Here is a 19,594-nt window from a genome sequence, read left to right as displayed (position 1 = left end):
CTTCAAAAGCGGGGGAGAAGAAGAAAATCAACAAAGGTTTTGTTCATCATTTATTAATAAAGATATTTATTTATGGTTTATTTAACATCTACTGTGGACTGGGTTTGGGAATGTAATATATTGTTCTTGCTCCCATAGAGGCTGTCATTAAGTGATGAGACAATATAAACAGATAACTATAATAAAAGGTAGTATGGTCTACGGTACTAGACATGATAGTACCGTAAAAACATGACAGAATCTTTTAATCTCTTAGTCTTTTTTGGAAATATTTTTTAAGCCTTTTTAGTCAGTGAGGAAGTGAACTGCAGTCGATGGTGAAGGCTTCCTGGAGGATGCACTGCATGAGCTAAGCCTCAAGGAATAGTCTGTGTTAGGTAAAAGTAGCAGGGGAGGGGCACTGCTAGTTGCAGGGTCACTTGGAGCAATGACTCGGAGGTGAGATACAGCAAGGTGTGTGAAGGGAGGACTACAAGTATGTTTCTGTTTGTAAAGCATGAAATGTGGGGCAGGTAGTAGTGAGGAATGAAGCTAGAGGAATGTGAAAGTAGGTCACAGAGGGTCTGATAGGCAAGGCAAGGGAGCTTGGACTTTATTCTCAGCAAAATGGGGCTCCTGACAGACTTTTAAGCACAGGAATGGCATGGAAGATGAGATTGACACAAGTGAGACTGGTAGCTGATGAGTGAATGGTGGCTAGAGGCTGATGCAGTAGCTTGGTCAAGAATGGTGGTGGCCTGAATGTGAACAATAGTTGTAGGGATGGAGATAGGGGACATATCTGATACACATTTGGGAGGCAGAATTGGCAGTCCTCAGTGGTTGTCTAAATATAAGAGGCTTGAGGGACAGGGAGGAGTCAGGAATAGCACTCAAGTCTCTGCCTTAGGAAATTTGATATGGGTAATGACATGTTATTTACATATAAGGCCTGGGGACAGGGTGTGATTCAGTTTGGGGCGTGTTGAGTGTGGCATTACTATGGACTATCTAGGTGCAAATATGTAATACACAGTTGGGTATGAGATATAGGGCCTACAAAAGCCACTTGGAGCATCCTGATAACAACTGAGATACTAAGGATGTTTAGGATCACCCGAGGTGGTGGTTGTTGGAAAAGAGTTCGTGTGCAGTGCATGCCCACGCTCAGCATCTTACCACTCTTGCCCAACTCTGTCTCTAGGGTAGAATCAAATCCCTGATTGCTATACCTGAGCTTATCTCTCTGATCCTCAGTGAGGCCACTGTCTTAGTCCATTTGTGCTGCTATAATGAAATATCTGAGACTGGGCAATCTGTAAAGAATAAAAATGTATTTTCTCATAGTTCTGGTGGCTGGGAAGTCCAAGATCAAGGTACCAGCAGGCAAGTGCCCAGTCTCTGCTTCCAAGATGGCACCTGTTGCTGCATCCTCCAGAGGGAATGAGTGCTGTGTCCTCACATGGCAGAAGGGTCCAAAGGGGTGAAAAGAGGCAGACTCTCTCCTTCAAGCCCTTTTGTATGGGCACCTAATCCCATTGATGAGGGCAGAGGCTTCATGACTTAATCACCTCTAAAGGCTTTACCTCCCAGTACTGTTACATTGAGGATTAAGTTTCAACCTGAATTTTGGAGGGAACAAAAACATTCAAACCATAACAGCCAGATGTTTCCAATTCTTCTACTCCACAAGTGTAGCCCCCTTGGGATTACACAGGAAGATCCACTGGCAGCAGTATAACTCTAGAACTCTTTCCCCACATTTCCTGACATAGAAATGGCAAAGAATTGTTGGATCTAGCAGTGATGCAGGGGAAATGATTACTGTCTTCTCTGTCTTCACTATTCCCAAGTATTCCAGCTCTTTCTCACTCTCTAATTCTCTTCTTGTTGGGTTGATATTGCAGTGGGGGTTTAATCCTAGATGGGTTGATAGTGCATAGTGAATCCTGATAGTTAAAGAGGGTTAGGCACAGCCTGCTCTATGCTTGAAATTGACTCTAATGGTTCTTTCCTGCTTCTAACCCTTTTCTCCCAACCTCACCTAATACTATCCATCTGGTCAAGGGTGACTAGGGACCTCCCCACCCTTATGGCTCTCTGAGCAGGACCCTTACATTTTGATGAAATTACATTTCATTAAAACATACATATCCTTTGTTTCATTTTCTTACATCCTTTCATCCTGCTTTCCAGACAGCTCCCTAATATGACAAATTCCTTAGGATGATATCTAGGTCCAGCGTTAGTGGGCCAGGTGGGAAAAGAAGAATGGTTATTGAGAGGTACCAAGGAAGTAGGTACAAAAGCAGTGCCATAAACTAAGTCTAAATGCCAAGCTAAGGGCGGAAAAGAGAGGAATGAATAGCAGGATTAGCAGTTAGGAGAATCAAAACCAGGGTGAACCAGAATTAAGTGGACAATGTGTGGTGATGAACTGAGACCAGCTCCTGCTTTCTTCTATCAGGAAAGAGATCTGAGGATTGGAAATTATCTAATAGGTGCTGGTATCTGCCATTCCAGATGGCTCAGGCACAGCTGCTCATGGTTAATGTGAGGCTTGTGTAATGTAAGTCAGGCTGAGGAAGGGGTCAAAAGTTGTTTAGCACAGTAATTCAAGGGTAATTTTTCTGCAAGGAGCAAGGTCAAAGACACATTAAAGGAAAAGCTCTATTATCCTCAGATGAGGTCAGATAGAGGGAAAAATAGCCCTTACATTAGTGTTAGTGTTTTTGTTTCTAAGATAACTAGTAAAGAAACTAGATCAGTGGACTGAAATTAGAGCACTCATCATTTCCATTCCTCTTAAAAATAGAGGAAAAAAAAAACTTTTAGTAGGACTAGCATCCTACTAAACTTAAGGCTCTGAGTTTGCAAAGCAAAGGAGGAGAAGACATCTTCCTTAGGTGCAGCAGGGGTAGTTTCTAGAAAGACGTGTATGGGATACAGATTTGCGGGCTTGAAAGAGGGGGATGCAAGGGTTCATCCAAGTGGAATAGATTTCTTCTGAAGACCTAGGCCTCCTTTCCTTGGGTGATAAAATGGAACAAGCAAAACAGGAAGAGTTATCACCTGGGGTCTTCCTACATCATACTAGGCTGAGAGATCTACCACACCCTTCAGCAAAAGAACTCAGAATATATTTATCATAGCCTAGTAAATGTTGTATCTGGAAAGACTGGTGAGGCAGGAAGTATATAGGGAAAAGGCAAGGCTTCTACATTGCACAACTGCAGGGGGTACCATACACATGGGATTCAACGTAGAGGACTTGTTCTGGCATTTGGCAACATAGCACCCCTGAGTAAGGGAGAATATTTGCTTCCTGTTCAGCCTTCAGGGTATGGTGAACACCTGCTGGTCTGGTCTGCCTAGGAATGCTTCTCATTCTTTTAGCTAAGAATGTTGTTTTTACCCTGGGAACTCTCCCTTCCCCACTTTACCCCCAATTCCATGAAGTCTTCCTGGGACTCTCTAGTGGGGATTCAAGCTAGCCAATCTCTCCTTAAAATCTGAACTGTGAGTAGAATTACACAAAGCCAGAAATTGTTGGAGCTGATGCATTTTACAGCAACTCCCTGAGAAGATTGTTGATTACTTCCAGTGCCACTCCTAACTCTTTGTGATGCTTAGAAAAGACATGGAGCTCAGGGAATTGAAGCATCTTTCAACAAAGAAAAAGTCACCCTTTCTCCAGGCAGACAAAACCCCCTACAGAGAGGCAAGTCTTGGTGAGCAGACAGCAAACTAAATCGACCCTAATTTACCTGGTCAGCCAGGTACCCTGATGACCCTGAAACCCCTATATCCTTTCCTCTACTTTTGGACACCTAGTTGTTCAGATTTCTTTCAATTCTCTTACTGCCCCATACCTTCCAACTTAAGTTAGCTGGAGAATGTTTCTGTTGCTTGCTATCAAATAATCCCTAAGAGATACATAGCAGTCATATTATAGAGACAGAGCTGAGGGAGCACCAGCTCCCATTGTGAATTATTCAACTGAAGCAAAACTGGGGATGCTTATGGGACATCAGTGGCCCAAATAATAACTGAGTCACAGGGAATTATAAAAGTCAATTCCCTGATATTTTTTCTCATAGACTGACATACACACAGACATACATACAGGTGCACACACACACACGTAAACACACACACACCTCTTCAAGGCAGAAGAGGAGGGATCTTGCCACTCAGATCACAGTTAGCCTTCTGTACCTGTTGAGGGGGCAGGTGAGGGAGGGGATAAAAAGGAACTGTGTCAGATGGCTTATGTCAGCCCAGATGATTTCAAATCTCCTAAGATTCCTTCTTGTTCTGGCATATAAAATCATTTAATTAAACTTATTTATTTCCATCATGAGGTAGTGAGTTCCATTGGATTAATGGGTTTCTCCTTCACCCATGACATATTTGCACCATATCAGAGCATTTTGGAATCTCAATCTTCACTAAGCCAGCAATTTTTTTTCTTTTGAACATATTTTTCTGCTTTTAATACCCCTCCCTGCTTGTCTATCTCCCTTCCCTCTTCATAGTCAACATAAGAGGAAGGAGGAGGTATAATATTGAAATGGGAGAGCTCACTGGCCCCCCTGACAGGACGTCCAACAGGGGTGTAGCTCATCTGTTTGGCTGCTGTGCATGCTCAAACCCTTTATGGGAGGAGGAACATGTAGATGGGCAGGTGCAGGAGCTGGGGAGAGTGCTTTTGGGCTCCAGCCCCACGGTAGCATCTGGGGTGGGTGTCTGTGACTTCCAAAGCCCCAGTGGGTGTGTAACAGTGCTCTTTTAGCAGTTGCCATCCGCAGATGGCTTAAGTGTTAACCAGCTCAGTTCCTTGTTTGTACCCAGGTTCTTGTCTCGTGTCCAGGATTAATCAGTCCACATGGACAAATTGAAGGATGGTAAGTGGGGAAGATTTTATTGCTGGATGGAGGTGGCTCTCAGCAGGATGGATGGGGAGCTAGAAAGAGGATAGAGTGGGAAGATGATCTTCCCCTGGAGTTTGGCCGTCCCATGGCTATCTCCTCTCTGACTGTCCCCAGCCGAACTCCTCTCGATGTTCAGATACTCCTTTTCTTCTTTCTTTGCTGCACCTCTCTGCTGCCCTGCCACTCTGCCCTTCTGTCCATCTGCTTGTGGAGCCTGGGGTTTGGGGTTTATATGGGTATAGGATGGGTGGCGTGGCAGGCTAAAATGCCACATTTTGGCACAAAAACAGGAATGCCTGTTCCCATTTAGGGCCTAGGTTTCCAGGCTTGAAGGTGGGGCCCTTGATGAGGAACCACACTCTTCTATCCAGTATTTCCCTGCCTCCTGTCTGTATCAACATGTGGCTTTGTAGATGATAAATCCTAAATTTAAATATCAATTTGCATTTACTAGCTATATGACCCCAGATAAAGAACTTATCCTTTTGAGCATGTTTTTCCCTGTCTACAAAGAGGCATGATATCTGGAGTGGATATTTATTGTTTTTGCTACCCAGCATCTATTCCTCTTTCTTCTGCTTTCTTCTGTAACAGAAACCCCGTTTTCTGCTGAGAATCCCTCTGCTGGCCTGGAGGCCTGGTGCTTTGTAAAGGAGGAAGCATTGATGCCTACCCTTTCTCTCTGGAGATGGACATATGACTCAGGCATGGCCCTATTAGGCCACTGTGTCTCCCAGTAAAGCAGTGAGTTCGTGAGTGACCATGTGACCCAATCTATGCCTATGGAAATCATGGCTAAGACCTGGATTCAAATCGTTCAGAAAGATTTAGTCCTGGAGCTGCTGAGAGCTACTGAGTTGAGGAAGGCTGTCAGAGTGACTCCTAATAAGAGAAAGCAGAGCTGAGAGAGAGAGACAATGTCCTGATGACATCATTTGTTCAGTTCAATCCAGAAGGACTTGACACCAAAAGTCCCCTGGATTTGGATGTTTTTAGTTACATGAGTCGACACCCCACTCTCCTTTTCTGTTAGCCTGTTGGAATTATGCTTTTGCATACTTGCACCTGAGCATCCTGACTGATATGATATTATTTACCTTTCAGTGCTGTGATAAGGGTGAGAACTTAAATATGAACAAAGTCTGGAATATAGTGTATGGTCAATAAATGGTAGTGAAAATGCCCTGCCCCACCTTAACTGATGACATTCCACCACAAAAGAAGTGTAAATGGCCGGTCCTTGCCTTAAGTGATGACATTACCTTGTGAAAGTCTTTCCTGGCTCATCCTGGCTCAAAAAGCTCCCCCACTGAGCACCTTGTGACCACCACTCCTGCCCACCAGAGAACAAACCCCCTTTGACTGTAATTTTCCTTTACCTGCCCAAATCTTATAAAATGGCCCCACCCCTATCTCCCTTTGCTGACCCTCTTTTCGGACTCAGCCCGCCTGCACCCAGGTGAAATAAACAGCCATGTTGCTCACACAAAGCCTGTTTGGTGGTCTCTTCACATGGACGCGCATGAAATTTGGTGCCATGACTCGGATTGGAGGACCTCCCTTGGGAGATCAATCCCCTGTCCTCCTGCTCTTTGCACCATGAGAAAGATCCACCTACGACCTCAGGTCCTCAGACTGACCAGCCCAAGAAACATCTCACCAATTTCAAATCTGGTAAGCGGCCTCTTTTTACTCTCTTCTCCAACTTCCTCACTATACTTCAACCTCTTTCTCCTTTCAATCTTGGCGCCACACTTCAATCTCTCCCTTCTCTTAATTTCAATTCCTTTCATTTTCTGGTAGAGACAAAGGAGACACGTTTTATCCGTGGACCCAAAACTCCGGCGCTGGTCAAGGACTGGGAAGTCAGCCTTCCCTTGGTGTTTAATCATTGCAGGGACACCTCTCTGATTATTCACCCACGTTTCAAAGGTGTCAGACCATGCAGGGACGCCTGCCTTGGTCCTTCACGCTCAGTGGCAAGTCCCACTTTTCTGTGAGAGAGGCAAGTACCCCAACCCCTTCTCTCCAATCTCTACCCCTTCTCTGCCTTTCTGGGGGGCAAGAAACCCCCAACCCCTTCTCCTTCACCCTTAGTGGCAAGTCCTGCTTTTCTAGGGGAGGGGCAAGTACTCCAACCTGGTATCTCTGCACCCTGATCCCTTATTCCCGTGCCCCGACCTTTTATATCTCTGTGCCCTGATTCCTTATTTCCACACCCCAACCTCATATCTCTGCACCCCGATCCCTTATTTCCATGCCCCAACCTCTTGTTTCTGTGCCCCAACCCCTTTCCTGCTTTTCTGGAGGGTAAGAACCCCCGAACCACTTCCCTCCATGTCTCTACTCTTCCTTTTCTTTAAACTTACCTCCTTCACTATAGGCAACCTTCCACCCTCCATTCCTCCTTCTTCTCCCTTAGCTGGTGTTCTCAAAAACTTAAAACCTCTTCAACTCACACCTGATCTAAAACCTAAATGCCTTATTTTCTTCTGCAATGCCGCTTGACCCCAGTACATACTGGACAGTAGTTCCAAATAGCCAGAAAATGGCACTTTCAATTTTTCCACCCTACAAGATCTGAATAATTCTTGTCATAAAATAGGCAAACGGTCTGGGGTGCCTGACGTCCAGGCATTCTTTTACACATCGGTCTCTTCCTAGTCTCTGTGCCCAATGCAACTCATCCCAAATCTTCCTCCTTTCCCTCCCACCTGTTCCCTCAGTCCCAACCCCAAGCGTTGCTGAGTCTTTCTAATCTTCCTTTTCTACAGACCCATCTGACCTCTCCCCTCCTCGCCAGGCCGAGCTAGGTCCCAATTCTTCCTCAGCCTCTGCTCCTCCACCCTATAATCCTTTTATCACCTCCCCTCCTCACACCTGGTCTGGCTTACAGTTTTGTTCTGCGACTAGCCCTCCCCCACCTGCCCAGCAATTTCCTCTTAAAAAGGTGGCTGGAGCTAAAGGCATAGGTCAAGGTTAATACTCCTTTTTCTTTATCCAACCTTTCCCAAATCAGTTAGCATTTAGACTCTTTTTCATCAAACATAAAAAACCCAGCCCAGTTCATGGCTCGTTCGGCAGCAACCCTGAGACGCTTTACAGCCCTAGACCCTAAAAAGTCAAAAGGCCATTTTATTCTCAATATGCATTTTACCCAATCTGCTCCCAACATTAAATAAAACTCCAAAAATTAAATTCCGGCTCTCAAACTCCACAACAGGACTTCATTAACCTCACCTTCAAGGTGTACAGTAATAGAAAAAAGTTGCAATTCCTTGCCTCTACTGTGAGACAAACCCCAGCCATATCACCAGCACACAAGAACTTCCAAATGCCTGAACTGCAGCGGCCAGGCATTCCTCCAGGCCTGCCCCCCCCACCCCAGGAGCTTGCTACAAGTGCTAGAAATCTGGCCACCAGGCCAAGGAATGCCCGCAGCCCGGGATTCCTCCTAAGCCACGTCCCATCTGTGTGGGACCCCACCAAAAATTGGACGGTTCAACTCACCTGGCAGCCACTCCCAGCGCCCCTGAGACTCTGGCCCAAGGCTCTCTGGCTGACTCCTTCCCAGATCTTCTCGGTTTAGCAGCTGAGGACTGACACCGCCCAGTCGCCTCAGAAGCCCCGTAGACCATCACAGACGCTCTGGGTAACTCTCACAGTGGAGGGTAAGTCCGTCCCCTTCTTAATCAATACGGAGGCTACCCACTCCACATTACCTTCTTTTCAAGGGCCTGTTTCCCTTGCCTCCATAACTGTTGTGGGTATTGACGGCCAGGCTTCTAAACCTCTTAAAACTCCCCAACTCTGGTGCCAAATTAGACAATACTGTTTTAAGCACTCCTTTTTAGTTATCCCCACCTGCCCAGTTCCCTTATTAGGTCGAGGCACTTTAACTAAATTATGTGCTTCCCTAACTATTCCTGGGCTACAGCCATACCTCATTGCCACCTTTTCCCCCAGTTCAAAGCCTCCTTCACATCCTGCTCTTGTATCCCCCCACCTTAACCCACAAGTATAGGATACCTCTACTCCCTCCTTGGCGACCGATCATGCACCCCTTACCATCTCATTAAAACCTAATCACCCTTACCCCACTCAGTGCCAATATCCCAAATATCCCATCCCACAGCATGCTTTAAACAGATTAAAGCCTGTTATCACTCGCCTGCTACAGCATGGCCTTTTAAAGCCTATAAACTCTCCTTACAATTCCCCGATTTTACCTGTCCAAAAACCGGACAAGTCTTACAGATTGGTTCAGGATCTGTGCATTATCAACCAAATTGTTTTGCCTATCCACCCTGTGGTGCCAAACCCATATACTCTCCTATCCTCAATACCTCCCTCTACAACCCATTATTCTGTTCTAGATCTCAAACATGCTTTCTTTACTATTCCTTTGCACCCTTCATCCCAGCCTCTCTTCGCTTTCACTTGGACTGACCCTGACACCCATCAAGCTCAGCAAATTACCTGGGCTGTACTGCCACAAGGCTTCACAGACAGCCCCCATTACTTCAGTCAAGCCCAAATTTATTCCTCATCTGTTACCTATCTCGGCATAATTCTCATAAAAACACACGTGCTGTCCCTGCCAATCGTGTCCGACTGATCTCTCAAACCCCAGCACCTTCTGCAAAACAACTTTCCTTCCTAGGCATGGTTAACGTGGTCAGAATTCTTACACAAGAGCCAGGACCACATCCTGTAGACTTTCTGCCCAAACAACTTGACCTTACTGTTTTAGCCTAGCCCTCATGTCTGCGTGCAGCGGCTGCCACTGCTTTAATACTTTTAGAGGCCCTCAAAATAAAAAACTATGTGCAACTCACTCTCTACAGTTCTCATAACTTCCAAAATCTATTTTCTTCCTCAAACCTGATGCATATGCTTTCTGCTTCCCGGCTCCTTCAGCTGTACTCACTCTTTGTTGAGTCTCCCACAATTACCGTTGTTCCTGGCTCAAACTTCAATCTGGCCTCCCACATTATTCCCGATACCACACCTGACCCTCATGACTGCATCTCTGTGATCCACCTGATGTTCACCCCATTTCTCCACCTTTCCTTCTTCCCTGTTTCTCACCCTGATCACACTTGGTTTATTGATGGCAGTTCCACCAGGCCTAATCACCACTCACCAGCAAAGGCAGGCTATGCTATAGTATCTTCCACATCTATCATTGAGGCTACCGCTCTGCCCCCCTCCACTACCTCTCAGCAAGCCAAACTAGTTGCCTTAACTCAAGCTCTCACTCTTGCAAAAGGACTACGTGTCAATATCTATACTGACTCTAAATATGCCTTTCATATTCTGCACCACCATACGGTCATATGGGCTGAAAGAGGTTTTCTCACTAAGCAAGGGTCCTCCATCATTAATGCCTCTTTAATAAAAACTCTACTCCAGGCCGCTTTACTTCCAAAGGAAGCTGGGGTCATTCACTGCAAGGGGCATCAAAAGGTGTCAGATCCCATTGCTCTAGGCAACGCTTATGCTGATAAGGTGGCTAGACAAGCAGCTACCTCTCCAACTTCTGTCCCTCACGGCCAGTTTTTCTCCTTCACATCAGTCATTCCCACCTACTCCCCTGCTGAAACTTCCACCTGTCAATCTCTTCCCACACAAGGCAAATGGTTCTTAGACCAAGGAAAATATCTCCTTCCAGCCTCACAGGCCCATTCTATTCTGTCGTCCTTTCATAACCTCTTCCATGTAGGTTACAAGCCGCTAGCCCGTCTCTTAGAACCTCTCATTTCCTTTCCATCATGGAAATCTATCCTCGAGATCACTTCTCAGTGTTCCATCTGCTATTCTACTACCCCTCAGGGATTGTTCAGGCCTCCTCCCTTTCCTACTCATCAAGCTCGGGGATTTGCCCCCGCCCAGGACTGGCAAATTGACTTTACTCACATGCCCCGAGTCAGAAAACTAAAATACCTCTTAGTCTAGGTAGACATTTTCACTGGATAGGTACAGGCCTTTCCTACAGGGTCTGAGAAGCCCACAGCAGTCATTTCTTCCCTTCTGTCAGACAGAATTCCTCAGTTTAGCCTTCCCACCTCTATACAGTCTGATAACAAACCAGCCTTTATTAGTCAAATCAGCCAAGCAGTTTTTCAGGCTCTTAGTATTCAGTGAAATTTTTATAACCCTTACGGTCCTCAGTCTTCAGGAAAAGTAGAACAGACTAATGGTCTCTTAAAACCATACCTCACCAAGCTCAGCCACCAACTTAAAGAGGACTGGACAATACTTTTACCACTTTCCCTTCTCAGAATTCAGGTCTGTCCTCGGAATGCTACAAGGTACAGCCCATTTGAGCTCCTGTATAGACGCTCCTTTTTATTAGGCCCCAGTCTCATTCCAGACACCAGACCAACTTAGACTGTGCCCCAAAAAACTTGTCATCCCTACTATCTTCTGTCTAGTCATACTTCTATTCACCATTCTCAGCTACTCACACATGCCCTGCTCTTGTTTACACTGCCAGTTTACACTGTTTCTACAAGCCATCACAGCTGATACCTCCTGGTGCTAGCCCCAAACTGCCATTCTAAACTATTGAAGTAAATAAATAATTTTTGCTGACAGACTATGCTGAATCTCCTTAGGCACTCTCTAATCAGATGTCCTGGGTCCTCCCAATTCTTAGACCTTTTATACCTGTTTTTCTCCTTCTCTTATTCCATTTAGTTTTTCAATTCATACAAAACCGTATCCAGGCCATCATCAATAATTCTAAATGACAAATGTTTCCTTTAACAACCCCACAATATCACCCCTTACTACAAAATCTTCCTTCAGCTTAATCTCTCCCACTCTAGGTTCCCACGCCGCCCCTAATCCCGCTCGAAGCAGCCGAGAAACATCGCCCATTCTCTCTCTCCATACCACACCCCCAAAATTTTCACTGCCCCTACACTTCAACACTATTTTATTTTTCTTATTAATATAAGAAGGCAGGAATGTCAGGCCTCTGAACCCAAGCCAGGCCACTGCATCCCCTGTGACTTGCACATATATGCCCAGATGGCCTGAAGTAACTGAAGAATCCACAAAAGAAGTGAAAATGCCCTGCCCCGCCTTAACTGATGACATTCCACCACAAAAGAAGTGTAAATGGCCGGTCCTTGCCTTAAGTGATGACATTACCTTGTGAAAGTCTTTTTCCTGGCTCATCCTGGCTCAAAAACCTCCCGCACTGAGCACCTTGCGACCCCCACTCCTGCCCGCCAGAGAACAAACCCCCTTTGACTGTAATTTTCCTTTACCTGCCGAAATCTTATAAAACAGCCCCACCTCATCTCCCTTCTCTGACTCTCTTTTCGGACTCAGCCCGCCTGCACCCAGGTGAAATAAGCAGCCATGTTGCCCACACAAAGCCTGTTTGGTGGTCTCTTCACACGGACGCACATGAAAATTTCCAGTTTTTATTGCTGCCATTATTTTCACAGGTGATCCAGAGTCCTCACCGTCTCCTCTCTCATCCCTTCAACCAAACTTTCCTGAGCAACTGTGATGCCAGGCATTTCTAGCACTGTGACAGAACCTGGTGGAGGACAGAGGGCCCCGCTTCAAAGGTAACCACCTGCCTCCTTCTGCTATCACAGGGCTGACCTCAGTACAGCAGAGGGCAGAACTTGGAGGCAGCTGCTGAGAATTTGCACTCTAAAGACATCCACCTAAATCACAAGCTTTATATCTGGGCACTCAGCCAGACCTCCTGACCATATCCTGGACTGCGGACTTTGGATGGTGGAACGGGGGTGGAATTGAACATTAAATGAGCAACATGCTAATTCCATGCAAATGAATATCTATTTTGAATCAACAGCTTGGGCACTTTTTCTAGGAGGGCTGAGGCAGCAGGAATCTAAAGAGAGGATGAGAGGGGGAGGGGTTTCTCTCAGAGGCAGCAGAGAGTGCAAAGGGGGCTTCAGGCCGAGCAGAGCCACCTCCTGCCCACAGTTGCTAATGCTATTTGATTGGCTCATTAGCAAGTATGAAACATGGGGAGTCCAAAAAAAAAGAATAAAGAAAAAAAACCCCAACTCCGAAATGAATAAACTAACAGATGGAGACTTAATTCAATTTGCATGCAACCTACCCTAGCACCAAGGACTTTGTTTGCTTAACAATGGAGACCCTGGGGGTGGGGAGGGGGTCTCTCCTGCAGGGGGGCTGATGGGGATGATCCCAGATCATCTCTTCCACGCTGCTCTTATCTCTTCCTGGGGGCCAGATGGGTATTCTTGTTTTAAAGCTCCTCTCCCTTGGGCTGGTCCTGAATTCATTCTCTTATCCAGGGAGAAAGGCTCTTGGGTAGAAATGAGGCTGGCTTTGTGGGAAGGATGGGGTGGGGAACTGTGGGTTTCAGCAGCAGAGGCAGATGAAAAGCCATTCGGAAAGCAAGGGACTAGGTCAGGGGGACACCTGCCCCCACATCTCAGCCTGCCCCCAAGCCCCACACTCAGAGTCAATCAGAAGGCCAGGTAGCTGGGAAGCTGAGACTCAACCCAGGTCTGCCTGACTCCAAAGCCTGCATTCTTTCCACTGTATAGCCTGCTCCCAAGACCTGGATCCAAGCCTTGTTTTGCCATTAACTAGCTGTTTTGATTGTCATTAGGTGACCCGAAGTCTCTGAACATTGAGATTCCTCATTTGATGAGCAGGAATAATAGCCAAATGAACCTTGCCATAGCTGCTGTGCAGCAAATATCAAATGTGTGGATGTGGAAGCATTGTGTGCTGTTTGCATTTCTATCCAGGTTCTCACATTAGGGACAATAATTGCTACGGTCCAGGGTGTCACTCACCTTCCTCCACTCTAGGGAGCTGACAGATGGGATATATGCACAAAGAACAGTAATCAAGTGGGAAATGATGAACTACTTTACTAAACATCATAGCGGTTCCAAGCTCTGGCAAAAGCCAGATAGGCCAAATCCTGAAACAGAATCCTGGGACACAAATCACACTTCCCCTGTCCCACAGGGAGAAAGGAAAAGAGAGAGATGGCCTGGCATCCCTAAGCACGTGTCTGACCAACCACAGGGTATGGGCTGTAGGCCTATCTCACCCTCCCAGGTGCAAAAAGGAACAGAGAAAACCGGGGCGGTCACATCTGGTTTTAGAAGGGTCCAGGTGTATGTAGGGGAGGAATAACTTTTCCTATGCCCTCTTAAGTTCTGTGGCCAGCTGGGCCTGACAATTAAGTTGACATAGACTAACAAGATAAAACCATACAAATTGTATTTAATATTTTTGTGTGCACATGGGAGCCTTCATAGGAAAAATGAAGATCTGAAGAAGTGGTTAAGACCAAGAGTTTATGTACCTTTTTAAACAAACATTAATAAATTTTTGAAGAACTGATGAGACAAAGAAAAAGGGTGTTAAATTTCTAAGTGTGGTAATTTGTGGGAAAATGATGAGGAAATATGTGGGGGAAATCTAATGGAAGAGAAGGATTATTTTAGTAGGTCTGTTTGTACAGATCCATTTCAACACTTGACTCCTAGTCTCTGGGTAAGAATATTCTCTGATGTAGAAGCCAAGGGGTTGGCCCTCTGAAGGTTTACTGAAAAATCCCCTCACAAAAGGCAGATTAATTGGGGAAAAAAATACAAATCTATGCCTGCAGAATGAAGATCCAAAGATGCAGGGGAAATTGTCCATTTTTATGTTTAGGTTCAACAAAGTATGGACAGCCACGTAGAAATATGATTGGACAAAAAGGGTCTGATCTAATGCTAATAGATTGAGTATGGAAATCCAGCAAGTTCTGTCTGTCTAGATTCTTCTTGGCATCTCTGAACATGCGTTCCTTCCTCCTGGGTGTAGGACAGGCCTTCCTCTGGAGTAAGAATCTTACGGCCTACAGTTAAACAAAGTAGATTGGATAATTTCTTCATGGCCCGTTTTTACATAGCAAGGTAGAGGAAAATTAGAGTGATATTTTTAAGTTTTATTGCTGGCTTTGGGGAAAAGGAGTTCTGGTTTCTGCGATACCCCTCGGGGAACAGGGATTCTCATTTTTATGGCTGGCCTCAGGGGAGAATGGGACTGAGAGAGAGATGAGGGCAGGAGAAGGTCGGAGAAACATTTTCACTTCTGAGGCCTTCATTCTGCAATATTACTTTCTAAGCCCCAACGTGGGTACAAGGAGGGCACCTTTCTCATAGAAAATCTTATGACCTGCTTTTAGGTAGAAAGGGAAGGTCAGCGAGCCCCTCCTGCATCTGCTGCTTCTCAAGTGCCTTCAGCTCAAAATATTTCATATGCCAAAGAGGCATATTTTGGGGTGGCATGTTTTGAACCCCCTCCTGTGCTTTGCCTGGGGACAAAAAGGAGACCCCCTGGCTTTCTGCAAAATAAGTGAGAAAGGACCTTGCTTTTGAAGGCCCAGGACTTGCCTCAATAGTAAGGGTGGCTACTGCCATGTTAGGCTTTGACCTATCAATTTCCTACCTGAGGTTTTTTATGGGAGGCAGGATGGTTCTTCTGGCTGTTCTTTTTCTCCCTGTCCTATATATAGGGCAAGGGACAGGCATGAGAACTTTTTGCCTCAGCAATATTTGACCCTGATTCAGAGAGCTTGGTGCTGGGGACCTCATCTCTCTTGAAAGTCAAAATCCTCAACTCAACCTCAGTGAAGGCCCAGGTGCTATTGGAAGTATCTGCAGAATCACAGTTTCATTTGCCAGAGGTGTGGGAAGTAAGAAGGACAAAGGAGGTCATGAGGGAGGAAGTCAGGTCTGGGAATTCAGGTCTATCTGCCAAATAACCGATCAATTAGTGTTGCTCAAGTCGAAAGGCTGCCCTGTTGGACAACTTCCTTTGTCATCTCTTTTCAGTAGAAAGAAAATGAATATTGATCCTGTTCTTGGCTCCATGCTCAGCCCCTTCAAATGAATATGATGGGGTTTTCCCAATGTGGTGGGTGACACTCGGACATTTAGCGGCAATTGCATCTTCTCACAACTCAGCCCTTGAAGTGGAGGCTGATTAAAGTGAGTCTGAGAGGATCTGGGGGTCACTACAGGTTAGAAAAAGGCAGCTTCAGGTCTCAGATGGTGTCAGACTGGTTTTCTGCATCCTCAAGGGGCAAGCTTTGAACCTGAGTCACCTTAGAACTGGCTCAAAAATTAAGTTTGCAGAAACTAAAAAATGGTTCCAATGAATCGTGGGAGACCAGAATATGCCACCCCAAAATATGCCTCTTTTGCATAAGGATTGTTGAGCTGAAGGCAATTAAGAATAAGCAGCTGCAGGAAAGCTCTCTGCCCTCCCTCCATTTGCCTAAAAGCAGGACACAGATTTACAAAGACAAAAGGTATCCTGTCCCTACTTCTAACAAGGAGAACACAGGATAACCTCTGAAGACAACTTTAGATCCTTGTTCCACCTGGAGACAGCACCAGAGGAATCTGCGTTAACAAGCTTTACTAACTAACCTTTATCTGCCATTTATTTGCCTTTCCACAAATCACTGCCCCTAGAGACTCAAAGTCCTTTTTCTTTGTCTTCTCACATCTCTAAAAATTTTCTGTTCTTTGTTGAAGATGCTATATAAGCTGGACTTCAAAGATACTTCTTGGACTTCAAGGACACCCACTCATTCTCTGGGTGTCTCCCATGCATGTGTGAAATATATATGTTAATAAATGCCTTTTTGGTTTTCTTCCATTTTTCTGTCTTTTGTTACAGGGGGTCTATTCTAATTAAGAACTTATGAGGGTTGATGAAAAAAAATAGTTTTCTTCCCCCACAGGATTCTTGGAAAAATGAACTATTATACTCAGCATGAGACCCAGAGGAGGTGAGGACTGCTGGGCAGAACCTCTTAAACTTCCTAGTAAAATGTTGCCAGTGGAGAATGAAAGGGTATCTCAAGAGTCCTGGGATACAGTCTGAAGCTGCCAGCTATAAGCATAAATTCCTTTTAACCTCATGGACTACTGTAAAAATTCTTAAGAATTTTGCATTCCTCTACATAATGTTTTTATATAAATATGATGTTTTGAATCAGTTGTCAATTAGTAAAAATGATCGCAGAGGAAAATGCACCATATTCATGTTATAGCTTTAGGAACTCCATGTCCTACCACCTGGCGTATGTTCTTTTGAGAAGCATAGCCCATTAACAATAATATTCAGAGGCATAGACCCCCTGATTCTAAGCTTTGTGGAGGTCACTACTGCAGCATGATTGCTTTCTGCCTGGGTCATCCTCTCCCTGGGGGTGAGAAAGGAGTCTGTGTCCTGCTGAGTCTCAAATCTTTCTGAATTCTGGAAAGTCATCTCCTTGGGTATTCCAGAGCCATTGCATCTGGTGCTCCACATGCAGTCAGGGACATCCCTCTTTCAGCTCATACAGACAGTATCATATGCACTAAGGGAGCCCCAAGATGGCGGGTTCACAATGAGTTTCAATGATGTGGCCTCCTTTCTGTTAAGCCATGAATGTCACCCATGTACACCAGCAAGCTAGTGGCTAGGGATGAGGTATAAGAAGTAGGAGAACGTGGGGCTCATGAAAATATATTATCTTTCATTTTGAAAATTGTTTCCCTTGCACATCTAAATGGACATTTATTATGCGTTTCCATAGTTACAAGTAGAAAAGGGTAGTGGGAGAAATGAGTGGAAAGTAATTGAAAACGCTGACTTCGATATCAAAAATTACACGTGGATATGTGCTCCCCTGCTGCCTTCCCCCAACTCCCACCACACGCACTTACGGAGTAAGGAAGATGGAGAGGGAGGGAGAGACGCAAAAAAAGAAAGGGCCCACGCATGAGACAGAGAGAGAGAGAGAGAGACAGAGACAGACCAACCTACAGGACTAGGGTAAGAGCAAAGACAAAGGAGATCAGCTTTGAGACACCAATCCCCTTGTCTGTATCCACAGGTTACTAAAAACGCTGCAACTGTTGTTCAAAATATGCTCTGGATCCTTGTGACAGCAAAATGGCTAGGTCTGCACCCTCCTTAAAATCTGTTGTCCAGGAGGAAGTGGGGAGAACGTGCTCCCTAGATTCACCAGGCTGAACCATGGTTGAGCAGCTCAGAGGCTCCCAGAATCCAGGGACAAAGACCCAAGCTTCTTGAGATTAGGAGGCCAGCCTGTCTCTCTGCGGCACAGCCAATTCTCAGGGCACACTTGCTTTGTCAGGCTCTCATCACTAGGAAGTAATTTCTGCTCTCCCTGTCATCCCAGTGTCTCTGCTGGGCTCCTGTGCAGATAGCATTTAATTTCCATTGCACTGGGCTGAGGAGTCTGGCATAATAAGGTATAGATCTGGTTGGCCTGCACTGCAGGGAGTCAGTGGTAGAAGAAGGATTCTGGTTGGAGGCAGACAGGTCACCAGGACAGTAACCCTGCCTTGAAGCTCTGAAGCCAATCACAGGCATGTGAGGAGGCCTTTATCCCGTCCTCAGGCTCCCACACTGCATCTTTCCCAGGTGTGATAGGCTGTGTGACATGGTGAGAATAAGGCAGGATTTGGTCTCAGACCGCCTGTCTGGAATTCACACAGAGACAAGTGATAGCCTTGTACTTCATAGGATTGTTGAGAGAAATAATTGCACACAAACCTGAATCCTTTGAGGCTGTGTCCAGGTAGTGCCAAGGCAAGGAACTGGAGGAAGAGTTACAGATAGAAGCTCAATTCCTGGTTGTGTTGCATTTTTTCCCCATGTGTCAGTCTCCTCCAGATCCTGGCTGAATGGCTGTGATCCCCAGGAGAGCTGGTGAGAATAGTTCCTCTGCCATGTGAAACTGTTCTGGGTTCTGTGTTCTATGTCCCTCTCTCCCTAGAGAGAACTGGGGTTCCTCCATCCCCAGAATCCTGCGCATACTTCTACTTTGCTCTTATCACTCTGGTTGCAATTTATTGTTTCCTTTTCTTTTCCTATCAAAAGGTTGAACTCCATCAGGGCAAGGCCTGTGTCTTACTAAGTAGTTGAAAACAACAGGAAATCAATGAATTTTTGGTAAGTGAAGGAATGAGTAAGGCAATGAAGCAGGTTCTACTGATCTAGGAACCTGACTGTTCAGTTTTGGCTTTTGGGGCATTTGGTTGTTCCAACATCTGCCTGGCTTTTCCTCCATAAAGAAGAATGTGAATCTGACAAGTTCATACATGCTAAACAATAGGAAATCCATGAGCATTATTGGAGTGATTTTTATGTTTCTATAGAGTTTTTTACACTTTCACATTCATGATTTGATTTGATCCTTATTAATAATTTAGCAAAAAAGACACAAGAAAGCTGAAGTTCAGGGAAAAGTCAGGGGACTTGTCCAAGACTATGTGTAGGTAACTGGTGATAGACCCAGTATTAGAATTCTAACTTTTGAGTTCTGTCCAGATGCTCTTGAGGGGAATCTACAATGCAGTTTACCAAACAACACTTTTAAGAGGCCACAGGGAAAAATCCACCAGGTGTGCTGGTGTACAGCCACTTTGCTCACTTATTTTTCACAAATAACTTCTGCATAACTTCTTGGATCATGCACTATGATAAAGATGGGGAATGTAGAGAAGAGTATGAGGGTCTACTAGGGGAGGCAGAGTCATAGGTTGAACTTGAAGGATTGGAGCTCTAAGTGAAGTCTAACAGCAGCATGGTGGGAATGAAAGGGAAGAAAATTGGTATATTGGAAT

Source organism: Hylobates moloch, unplaced genomic scaffold (assembly GCF_009828535.3).
Source record: "Hylobates moloch isolate HMO894 unplaced genomic scaffold, HMol_V3 SCAFFOLD_11, whole genome shotgun sequence".
Taxonomy (NCBI): domain Eukaryota; kingdom Metazoa; phylum Chordata; class Mammalia; order Primates; family Hylobatidae; genus Hylobates; species Hylobates moloch.
Note: the sequence above shows the minus strand (reverse complement) of the source record.